This window comes from Dermacentor andersoni, chromosome 1 (assembly GCF_023375885.2).
Source record: "Dermacentor andersoni chromosome 1, qqDerAnde1_hic_scaffold, whole genome shotgun sequence".
In the NCBI taxonomy this organism is placed as follows: domain Eukaryota; kingdom Metazoa; phylum Arthropoda; class Arachnida; order Ixodida; family Ixodidae; genus Dermacentor; species Dermacentor andersoni.
Window position 1 is genome coordinate 292,502,486 of NC_092814.1, and position 12,182 is coordinate 292,514,667.

Below are 12,182 nucleotides of genomic sequence, written 5' to 3' on the forward strand. Positions count from 1 at the left end.
CTGCCGGTAACAACCACGGGGTACAGGCACATTTTGACTGTGATCTGCCCAGCGACAAAGTTCCCTGAAGCAGTGCCACTTAAAGAACTCAGCCCAGTTGAGATAGCTAATGCACTACTGTCCATATTTGCGCGAGTTGGTTTTCCTGCGGAAATCCAGTCAGATCAGGGCACAGTGTTTACTAGCGCTTTGACGACAGCCTTTCTCGAAAGGTGCTGGGTAAAGCTGTTACACAGCTCAGTGTACCACCCACAGTCGAATTCCGTTGAGAAGCTCCACTCCGTCATGAAGCGCGTGTTGAGAGCATTGTGTTTTGAACAACAAACTGACTGGGAGCTGTGTCTGCCTGGGGTGATGTTTGCATTAAGGACCGCGCCGCATGCGGCTACGGGGTTTTCGCCAGCTGAGCTGGTGTACGGTTGCTCGCTGCGGTCTCCGCTTCGCATGCTTCGAGAATCGTGGGAAGGCAGGGGCGACGACCCACTCGTGGTGGTGTACGTGCTTAGGCTCCTCGAACGCTTAAGAAGGGCACAGGAGTTGTCAGGTGAAGCAGTGGCAAAGGCCCAGCAGAGGGCGAAGGTTTATTGTGATGGGACAGCCAGGGCCCGTCGTTTTGAGGTGGGCGATGAGGTCATGATATTGCGCACATCGCTAAAAAACAAACTCGACGTGCAGTGGGAGGGCCCAGCACGGGTTGTTCAAAAACTGTCGGACGTTAACTACGTGGTGAGTCTGCCAGGAAAACGGAAAGCACAGCAAGTTTACCACTGTAATCTGCTCAAACCCTGTAGACAACGGAAAGCAGTGGTCTGTATGATGGTAAACGTTCCCGAAGAGCTTCCGGTCGAGCTTCCGGGACTAGGCTCAGTGACAAACAGGGAAGACACCGATCAAGTCATTAGTGACTTAATCAGTAAAGCACCGCTGTCGCCTGAGCAGAAAACCGAACTACACCAGCTCTTACAAGAGTTTCAAGGTCAGTTCTCTGAGAGGCCTGGTAGGACTTCTGTCCTTACTCATGAAATAGAACGTATACCTCGCCAGATCCAGTACGATCCAAGGCGTACCGGGTGTCACCCAGCCAGCGCGATATTATGGAGGCTGAGGTAAAGAAAATGCTACAGCTCGGTGTTATTGAGGCGGGTGAGAGTGATTATACCTCCCCTTTGATTTTAGTTGAGGTACCTGGCAAGGAACCTCGTCCTTGCGTCGACTACCGCAGGCTTAATTCCATCACTAAGGATCAAATTTGTCCGATCCCTAACATCGAGGAGCGCCTTGAGAAAGTTAGTAGTGCTCAGTTTATTTCCACCCTAAATCTTGTCAGGGGTTATTGGCAGGTTCCACTTACAGAAGAGGCTAGTAGGTATGCGGCGTTCATTTCACCAATGGGAACATTCCGTCCTAAAGCTTTGAGTTTTGGTTTGAAGAACGCGCCATACTGCTTTTCAAGCCTCATGGACAAAGTGTTGCGGGGACAGGAAGAATTCGCTTTACCGTATTTAGACGACGTAGCGATATTCTCCGCATCCTGTTCTGAGCATATGGCACACTTGCGGGCAGTGCTAACCCGGCTGCGCGAAGCGGGCTTGACAGTCAAGGCTCCCAAGTGCCAGTTAGCACAGGCCGAGGTTGTCTACCTCGGTCACGTGATTGGACGGGGTCGTCGCCGCCCCTCTTAAATAAAGGTGGCCGCTGTGCGAGACTTCCCGCAACCGCGCACGAAGACCGATATTCGGTCGTTCTTAGGTGTCGCCGGCTACTATCAGAGGTACATCCCCAGGTACTCTGATATCGCGGCTCCCCCGACGGATGCTCTAAGAAAAACAGAGCCCCAAACAGTCGTCTGGGACGAGACAAAGGAAAGAGGTTTTAGCGCCTTAAAGAGCGCCCTAACAAGCCAGCCTGTGCTACGATCGCCAGACTACACAAAAGGGTTCGTTGTTCAGTGCGATGCTATTGAGCGAGGCATGGGCGTTGTACTGTGCCAACGGGAAAATGGAGAAGTGGAATACCCCGTCCTGTATGCTAGTCGTAAGCTGACCAGTCGTGAGCAGGCGTACAGCGCCACCGAGAAAGAGTGTGCGTGTCTCGTGTGGGCCGTTCAGAAATTGTCATGCTACCTAGCCGGCTCGAGGTTTATCATTGAGACGGATCACTGCCCTCTCCAATGGCTGCAGACCATCTCTCCCAAAAATGGCTGCCTCCTGCGCTGGAGCCTCGCTTTGCAACAATATTCCTTTGAGGTGCGTTACAAAAAGGGGAGTCTCAACGGTAACGCCGATGGCTTAAGTCGAGGCCCCTAACGTAGGAATCAGCCTCAAAGTTGTTTGTTACTGATGTTTTTCTTCCTGAGGCAGGATTTTTAACATATTGCTTTTGTTTAGTGTTTCAAAGTCATGACATGCTTTCAGTGCAATTTTCCCATTTGTGGACGCGTTCTGAGTGCTGCTAGACTACTGTAAGGAACTAGGCAGTTGTATAAAAGGGGAAAGAGCCTGGCATGACTTAGTGAGGGTTGTGTCGTGCTTGCTGACTGAGCGGTTGAGTTTCGGCGTAGTTCTAACGCTTGCTGGGAACGAGAACAAAAAAAAAGGCAACTCTCCCGAAGTCACTTTGCAGTGTCCTGTGTGAACCTGAACGTGAGAACGAGGCCTTCTCTGTGCGCTGCGCTCAAGAAACGCCAAGGGACGACCGACTTCGGTTATGAGCATCATCGAGCGACATCCCTCCGGACAGCGGATGCAGTCCCCTGACCATCGGGATCTCCTTCTCCCGGCGGGGCGGTCTGTTACGTTTCGCCTCCGACGTGCGGTATAGCCGGCGCGGATGCAACCGACGCCGGGGCTTCGTTCAAAGCGGCGGACATTTTGGCCAGTTCAGCGCTGCCGCAACGCCTTCTGCCAAGCGCGTCCAGGCATGTTTCAATGCCACGTGTCTTCGTGTGTGCGTGTGTGTGTGTGTGCATGTTGGTGCCCACGCTTGTCAAAGCGCGGCAGCCGGGGAGAGGAGCTCCCCAACTGTGAAGCGAGGAGGTCTGACCGGCACCGGCCCGGCGGATGCGTCACTTCTTGTCTCAACGTGTCCGTGCGCCGCCGTCACGGTCGCCTCTGCCGAGCCGTTCCTTCTTGCCCTCGACTCCGAGAGTATAAAAGCAGCTGCCCCCAGGCGCCAAGAGAGAGGCTTCGATTTCTTCCGTCGAGTAACGTGGTCTCCCGTTTCTCCACTTCGGTCGATCGACCTGACCGGCCGCTCTTTTGCGATGCTAGAATAAACAAGTTGTTCTGTTAGCAGTCGACTCATCCTTTGCCAGGACCTTCGGATGCTTCCAGCTGTGCCCCAGGCCGCCAGGCCAACGCTACCCTTGGGGCTTGCGACCCAGATGCAACAGTACACGCTTATTATGCATGATTTGACCAAACAAAAGAGAAATAGTTATTTCTGGTTCGACACCTTTTCGCAATAGCCCTCGGCTATTGGTCAAACGTTTTGGGGGGGGGGGGTCATGTCTTTGAACAAATAAATTATTGCTATTTTTATTCAACCAGGCCCGCTGCAGCTAATCCGCCTCGACAACAATGAGCGTGCATGTGGCCCGGTCTGGCTGGGATGGTGTAGGGCGCGGGAATATAGTGTACTTTTTAAAAATGTATATTTCGGTTCTCTATTTTAAGATACGCATGGTGGCGTCGTTTCAGATGTATGCAATTGTCGAGTTTACGGCTACGGAGGAAGTCGAGGTCGTGCCTTGCACATGGATAAATGGTTGAAAATGTCTGCTGAAATGCTTGAAATGGAGTTTAGTTGTCTGCTTCTTTCAGATGCTGCGGAGAAACCAGGCCATTCTTTCTTGCAGAGCCAGGAAGATGTTGCTAATATAAGTGTACAGAAGTCGCAAATAAAGTCTTGTAGAATTACGGAACGTTTTACTAGAGTTCTTTACAAAAGTTTTACTAGACCTGTTTGGTTGCACATAGTGATCGAGGCGTCAAAGTGAAACGGAATAAAAATTCACATTTAGCGTGCAATTATATAATTGTATGCAAAATTGAACACAGTAGACTACTTCCTGTTTTAAGAAAGAACCAGTCAAAAACAGACGCTCACAGAAAGCATACAAGACAGAAAAGAGGCTGGAAAGACAGGAACCAGCCTCTTTCCGGTCTTGTGTATGTTTCCTGTATGCGTCATTTTTTGGGGGCTGGTTTTTTCTTAATACAATGCACCAACTAGCCTAACAGCGTGTTTTATTTCCTGTTTGAATTATACACCTGAACCTACATAGCAGCAAAAGTCCCAGTTACATGTTCGGAGGTCAGGACCTTTTCATAATGAGGGATAACTTGAGTGCTTGGCTATAGGTCGAATAAGTGGCTTCATATGAGCGTTTATATATTCTGCTAGTCGTCCACAAGCATTTTTTAAAGCAAACACCAAATTGTTTGTATGGCCCACCGATAGAAAAAGAAACGTATTTTAATACTATAGTATACGATGTTGAAGTGGGCAGAATTTATATCATGTTGGAAAGCAGGCACGTACCCAGGATATTTTTTAGTGGGGGGGGGGGGGGAACCCAAGGTAACCTTTCTATGCAAATGAGGGGGGTACCTTTACTAGTACAAATGTGAATAACGCCCACCATTCGCCATAAAAACGCGTAAACCCACAAAAGAGAAATGAAATAAGGTGTATTTTACACATACGCCTGTGCGATACACCTCTCCTTTACTTCGCAAACAAAGAACCACGTCAAATGGACTCGCGCAGGAAAGAAGCGCAAGAAGAACACTGCTAAGAACAAATAAAGAAGCAAAAGTGTAAAATAAAGGTTACTTTATTAGAATAGAACTTAAAAAGAACAGCAGTTGGCAACAAAGGCACACGGACCGCGCGGAGTTAGGTTACTCCGCAAGCCAATCACAGAAACAAACAAAATCGTCGTCATGCGGCCTTTTCAAAATGGCGTCGTACTTTGATACCACCGGAGCGTCTGCTGTTCTTGAAGAGTCTTTTCATCAGCAGAAGCAATGAGGTGTGCAACAGACATGGACAAAATGTATGGAGTCTTCAAAAGTCTGCGGTGCAGTTCATTTCACTGCTGCACCCGCTTTACTCATGGAACTTCACTGCCAACTGAAGTGAAACTTCACAACAAATAGTTGTAGCGAAGCAAGCATGTTATTTCAGTTCAATAAAGAATTAGGCATATCGCCATTCCACTATAATAGGCGAGGGAAAATGTATAAAAATTACGCACTAATAATTTTATTTTTGTAGTTACCGCCTTATTTGGGTGACATAAAAAGTTTGAAGTACGAATTATTTGCAGCCTCGCGGAGGAACAGTGGCTGGCGGTTATGAGGGCGTGGGCTGGGCTTCATTGCAGACTCAAGTTGTATGGAATATATATTTGCGGAACAATCGAGTTCGTTTGGATCCCTCGTTTACTGCTCTAACAAGTGCCACAACTGACTCGTATTGTTATTTGGGAAGTTACGTAACGATGCGTGGCCGCCAATCGCGTACAACCGCGTATGGCGTAGTGTTGTGCCATAGTACGAGCGAGCACCACGTGGCGACCACGAGGCGGCCTTAATACCTGCACCACGTGGCTGCCACGAGGCGACGAAAGCGCCCACTTCTCCAAGACGAATAAAGCATTCCACACGGGAGGCGACTTCAAGAAGCGCCAAGCCATCTCCGCGGCGCCCAGTCATCACCGCGACGAATCGAGAATTCGACGCAGGCGAGGTCATCACCCTGCCCCGCCCGGTTCCTGCCGACGATGGTTCGCCGAAGGGATTAAGGGCGGACCGGCCCATTGTGAACAGAGAGAGTCGCTTGCAGCCGCCCAATCGGTCCGAGGCGCTCCTACTGCTACCTGAACGCCATCATCCACTATCTGTAAATATTGTATATAAAGCTTTTCGTTTCTTCTTCGTCTACGGAACGAGTACGTCTTTCGTCCTCCACCCCGAAGTCACAACAGTAGGAAGCTGCGATTCTAGACGTACTGCGCCCACCGCGGAAGGTTAGAAAACACATACATAAGCACAGCAGAGAAATGGCTACGTTAGGCGGCTCTAATGATAACTGTAGAAGCGCCATTCAGAACACACGGAATTGTCCTCCACTTCCGGCGGCGTTTTATGTTTCCTTTTTAGATAAAGAGATGTTGATCCATAAATATTTTCATAAAGAATGGCTAAATTTGTGAATTTTCGCTTTTCCTTCCTGTTTGGCTGTTGTCTCGATCGGCCCTCTCCCTTAGTAGATCGCTTAATTTTTCAACTCCTTGAGACTCTTCTTTCCAGTTGCCAATTTCGCACGAAAAGTGCTGTACAATGGGGGAAAAACCAGACGAGTTAACGGGTGACAGTCATATTGCCTATGAGTTTAAGGGTTATTGCAGGGTTTGATGATGGACGCTGTCTCGCATTATTTTATTTTCCACCGTATCTTACCCATATCACGGGTATATGGTTCCGAGGATCTGTCAGCGTCGCGGCGAGCCGTCACTAGAGGAAATAATGAAACAAAAAGAAAAGTTAAACGCAATTGGCATTTTCTATGGCCGCAACTCGTTCCGCGTACATACAGACCAGCTGACCACGAACTAAATCCCTTTCCTGGTCTCTGGATCAGCCTAGATGAAGAAGATTGAACTAACGAAGCAACAACGATGCGCGTGACCGTTGAATAGACAGTGACAACCGAATGCATTTCGAATTAATCGCGCGGGCACCGAATTGATGAGGAAACTGGCCTTCACATCCCAGGAGACGCCGATAACTACCGCCATCCAAAAGTAGTGAAAAAGGCAACAAAATGTTGACCGCCGAATAGCTGTCAAGTCTCAACATCGATTTGGCGGCCCTTTAGGAATGTGTGTGAGAAGTGGTGGCGTGGGCGAAGAGGGGGGGAGGCCGCCCCCCCCCCCCCGGGCCCCCCCTTGGGCACGTGCCTGGTGGAAAGATATTTATTTTGCTTTGCAAAAAGAATGGACTGTGTCCGATAGAGAACAAAAGCAAGAATATATTATATGAACAGACTGAAATTTCCGGCAATATTTTTATGTTAGTTTACATAACTATAACATATAGTGTATATATCCTGGACATGCCTGTTTATGGACAGCCAGCAGACGTTCAAAACGAGATGTCCCATGGGCATCCCGTTGGGATATTCCTTGGACATCCAAACAGGATATGGACTTCTCCTGTACGTCCCATGGACGTCCGTGTTGGATATCCGGATGGATGGACGTTGGGACTTATGGTGGACGTCCCACGGATATCCGTGGTTACTTGAGCAGTGTTGAGTACTGCCGTGACTCGCATACACAGGCACTTTGCTATGAGCTTATAATCGCAGTTCAGAAGTGTGATAGGACGCCATGCTCTCAGATCGGATCTTCTCGACTCGTCCTTACAAAGGAGATGTGATTAGCCCCTCTCGCTGCCGGTTGAGACTCTGACAAAGTGCCTTCACTGAGTAGCCTGTTCACCAGTGATGTGAACAGCTTCCCTAACAGTGTCCAAAACTTCACATAAAATTCGACTGTCAGACCATCGTATTCTGGACTGCGATTATGCTTCATAGACTTCAAAGCCGAAAATAGCTCGTCCTCATCTATGACTGAGTCACATTCTTGCGGCGGCTCAGCTGGTGAAGCAAATAGAAAGTCAGCTGGACAAGCTACTGGTTCGGCATACAAGGTCATGTAAAACTGCCTCGCCAGTGCAAGAACTGCATCTGGTGAATCGACTATGCTTCCATCACCTGGTTCTAATAGGGAAGAGAGAGTTGTGCTCTTCCTTGAAGGATATGCCTACGTAGCACATTTCTGCTGCACCACGCTTCCATTTCCCACTGCTCTGCTCGTGTTGCGGCTCTCAAGCCATCCCAGCGTTGCTGCAGGAGAATTTGAAGTTCCTCTCGGAGTGAGGTCAGCGCTGGAGCAACACCAGGCCTTCCGGACAGTGGCCTCGAGAGCAGGAGGATCGCGTCAGAGACGATTTTAATCTGCTCACGCTCCTCGCGCGCTGGACGCTTGCCCCAAGACCTGAAGCACTCACGCACTGTGACCTTCTCGTCATCCCATTCTGTGCCACCTAGATTTTCTTTGTTGTGCAGCGATCGAAAGAGAATGGATGATACCTATGTGGTTGCCTGCCTGTCCTTTAGGAGACATGGATTTAGGCGCCATGGTCTCTTCCCTTGCGAGACTATGTTAGACTCGGCAAACCGCAGAATTAGGAAGCTGTGGTCGCTAAGAGTAGAAGGAAGCAGCCAAGAAGAATGCATACTGGAAGCTAGTGGCGATGAGATGTAAAAACGATCGATGCGGCTCTGCATGCCCCTTCCTGTCCAAGTCATTCCTTACTGTCCAGGGCGACGCACGCGCCAAGCATCGACCAGTCCCTGCCCATCGATGAGCTCTCGCAGTACAGCATTTCCACGCATATCTTTAACCTTTGGAGTCCCTCTACGGGAGACGCGATCAACCTGTTCTAACACACAGTTGAAGTCGCCTACAAGAATAAGCCGAGAGGGACCTACCAAGTGAGGTTCTAATGCAGCGAAAAACTCTCTGACCTCTAGACTGGTTTGGAGCATAAACATTAACAATTCGAGTGCAATGCCACAATCAAGATCCACCGACAAGATACGGCCCTCAGCATCCCTGGCATGACGAAGAACAAGGCCGCCGAATTCGGCCTTCAAAATGATGGCCGTACCTCGGCTGCCCAACTCGCCATAACTCCAGAAAGACCTGGTGCGAAAAATCCTCTCAAAGTGGCTGATCTGGCCTAACCTATGGACATAAGTCTCTTGAAGTACGAGAATACCTACCTTTTTTTGATTTAGCCAAGTTGACAACCTCCAACTGTTTGGAAGCTCGGGACAAACCTCTACAATTGACAGAAGCTATAGTAAGGGAAGGATATCCATGTTAATTGGGGGAGAGAAAATTTAGCGGAAAGCTAATTGAAGCAAACAAGAACCCAAGCAGCAGAAAGTCCCCGTTACGAAATCGGCCCAACGTCTCTGGCCGACTGCAAAACGGTTGGCCCAACCTCGGCACCCGATGGGGGGCCGGCATCGGGGATTGACACTGGCCTCACGTCTAACGACCATCGGCAAGCGACGGCCCGACCACTGCAGCCGACGCGGCCGAGTGCACACTGCACGTGGGCCGACTACGACCCAACATTTCGTAAGCACCGGTTTGCCTTTGGCCATCGGCTGGGTGCGGACGTTTTTTTTCTTTATTTTTTATTATATTGAAAAACACATCAGGTTTTTTTTTTCTGCGTGTTACGTTTTCAGGTCAACCATACACAGTTTATTAGAGGCGTTTAAATCGCGCTGACAATTAATATACGCGACATGCTCGTATAAGTTACATGTGAAACATAATTAAATGCCACTAATTATTCTCTGTACTCGTTAGTATAAATACGTAACACTCAACAAAAGAAACACGTGAACGCAATGTTTTATTTTTTAGGGGTTTATTTTGCAATCATAAAATACATTATTTTTTTCGTGCAGCAGTGTTAACAATTTGCAAGCAGTCTTTGTTCACTGAAATAGTACGATACAGCTAAAGGACAGTGCTGGTCTGCTGTGAGCTAGAGTTTTGCATACTGCCTGGAAGTCTCTTTTTCAGCCATTACATGTTCTTGGCTCTGAACGGTACAGCATCCGGTATTTCTCTGTCCCCGTCGAGAGTGAATCTTGGATAGTTACAGTGCTCATACAAACTGAAACAAACGAACAAACAAATAATATAGTAATCAATAACTCTGTGAACCATGCAGATGATTTATAGTGGACTTTTTTCACAGTCGTGTGCGAGAAATCCCGATCTTGACACAGCCACACACAAAATAATTATTTTGTCGTGGCACATGTATGTATAGACACATACTGTGCACTTCCAGTGAAAATTAGTGCGTTCAACTTCTGCGACGTGATTCACGCTTTAGAACCGCCCAAGCAAACATGAGGACAGGAAGGATCGATTTACTGACTTGGCTCGGAATATTGTTCCAAAAAATATACACCCAGGCAACGCGATCAATGAATACCACAACACATGGTTGCACAAACAAAGTAGCACGCAAAGAGCCACGAGATAAAAGTGTATAGGTTTACACAACGTCGAGACTGCAGTGCCAAAGTTTCACACGTAAACTATGAAGATGTGACAACAGAACAATTGAGGAACAACTTACATATCGGTTGTCCACAGTGTTTCACGTACATGCATTTTTGTCTGATGTTCCTAGATCTACTCAAGTCCATATGTGGAGAAGTGCCACACACAATCCATTCTTACCTGCAATGAACCAGACGTATATCGTACAGTACTGGGTATTTACAGTTTTCTTTTTTCATCTGTGGGAACAAAAGCGACTTCGAATTGATTATGACTTTTCCGCAATGACAACCAGACAAGCGTGTTACCTGATTTCTTCCCGACCGAGCGTAGCAGGTCATTCGTACACTATGCTTCAATTTAAGCAGTGTCGTTCCAATGTTTCCTAGAAAAAAAATAAAGGAAAATACGCCACGCTTACAAGACGAAAAAATCATATGAAAAAATATATATGAAAGTATACGTCTCACATTTCCTTGTCCCAACTCTAGAACGCTTGATCCGTTCTCATATAAAGCTCTTATTTTTTTCTTCCTGCCAGAAAGACAACAACACAATAACAAGGAGTTCATCATACATTGCAAAACCATTTGCGCAATACAGAGCGAGTTTTGTTCACTTGACAAAGGCGGTCATGTACTACACAACATAAAATTAAAATGCCACCTACGAGTACGCATATTCTGAACGACGTGACAAGGCGGCTCCACTGCATGGAAAGGGCTTGCGCTCTTCTTGTCCATGTTACCTTGTGTAGTTTTATATGCGCAGTCCATGATAACAGAAATGCACCAACTACTCCACTAAGCTGTCGAGACGCGAAACGAGCTGGCATTCAGGGCTAGCATTTGGCGGGAACTCGCACCCTTGCCGCCCTGCCTCCGGCCCCGCGAGCGGGCGGCGTTGCGCCTGACGAATAGCAAAGCCCCGCTTCGCTTCCTCGCCCCGTCCTCGCTGGTGGAAGCTGATGCTGACGGAGAGAATCGCCCATCCCTGCTTACCAAAAACCTCTTTATTCCTCCTGGGCGAGGGAGATGCGACGGCGCAAGACGACCGCGGTTCCCCATACTTTTCCTTCTTTTTTTTCTTTTCTCGCTGTTTCCTTCTTGGTGTGTGTGTGTGTGTGTGTGTGTGTGTGTGTGTGCGTGTGTGTGTGCGTGTGTGTGCGTGTGCGTGTGTGTGCGTGTGTGTGTGTGTGTGTGTGTGTGTGTGTGTGTGTGTGTGTGTGTGTGTGTGTGTGTGTGTGTGTGTGTGTGTGTGTGTAATGAAAACCAGTGATCTAGATTTTGCAGGGATTGGTAGCTCTATACGAATATGTAATAGCTAATATATATAATAATTTTGACCTCTTCAATGCGTCAAACAGTAGTTTGGTTGCTATGTTTGTTACCATGTAGGTTCTGTTTTCCTTTTTGTGAATATTGTTTAAATATTGTATAATCTTGTTTTGTTTCTTTTTGTTCTTGCTCATTATTGTATAACTGTTGTTACACTGTGCAATTACCTTTGTTTTAAAAGTCTTGCTGTGAAGATGCTGCCAAGCGAAAGGGGGCTGAGGCTTTGTCGAACTGTATCTGACAGCTTTTTCTGCGACTCCGCTGTCTGTACCTTTACCAAGGCAGAAATAACTAATTTGAATTTTAATAAATATTCATTTTCAATGCATTGCGTCTATATGTGCACGGAGTTCGATATGTGTGTGCATGCATGCACAGTCAATACGCCTTCTAGGCGAGCTTTGCACAAAAATGGTAGATATGCCTCACAGGAGATGGTGCTTGAAAAAACACTCATGATGTACCATAAATTTATTGATTCTCAACTCCTTGATTGTTGAATGTCATTAGTTCATTGTGCAAAGGCTGTAATAATTTGATCTAACTTCCCAATCAAATACACGTCGACAGCAGAAATGCTCCATTTGTATGACTGACATTGATTGGCATGCAGCCTTAATTATTCGTAGACGAATTCACAATAGCTACAAAAATGGCAGATTCTGACAATTCTT

The 12,182-nt window shown here is 47.6% G+C and overlaps 1 long non-coding RNA gene across 1 annotated transcript; it reads right to left on the reverse strand.

The window, feature by feature from the left end:
• Positions 1 to 8,910: 8,910 nt before the first annotated feature.
• Positions 8,911 to 11,714, reverse strand: LOC126548617 (uncharacterized). The gene is made up of 3 exons (XR_008609327.1): positions 10,480 to 11,714; positions 10,248 to 10,351; positions 8,911 to 9,773 (listed from the first exon to the last, which is right to left on the reverse strand). It is a non-coding gene; the product is annotated as an uncharacterized lncRNA (long non-coding RNA).
• Between the last annotated feature and the right edge of the window lie 468 nt (positions 11,715 to 12,182).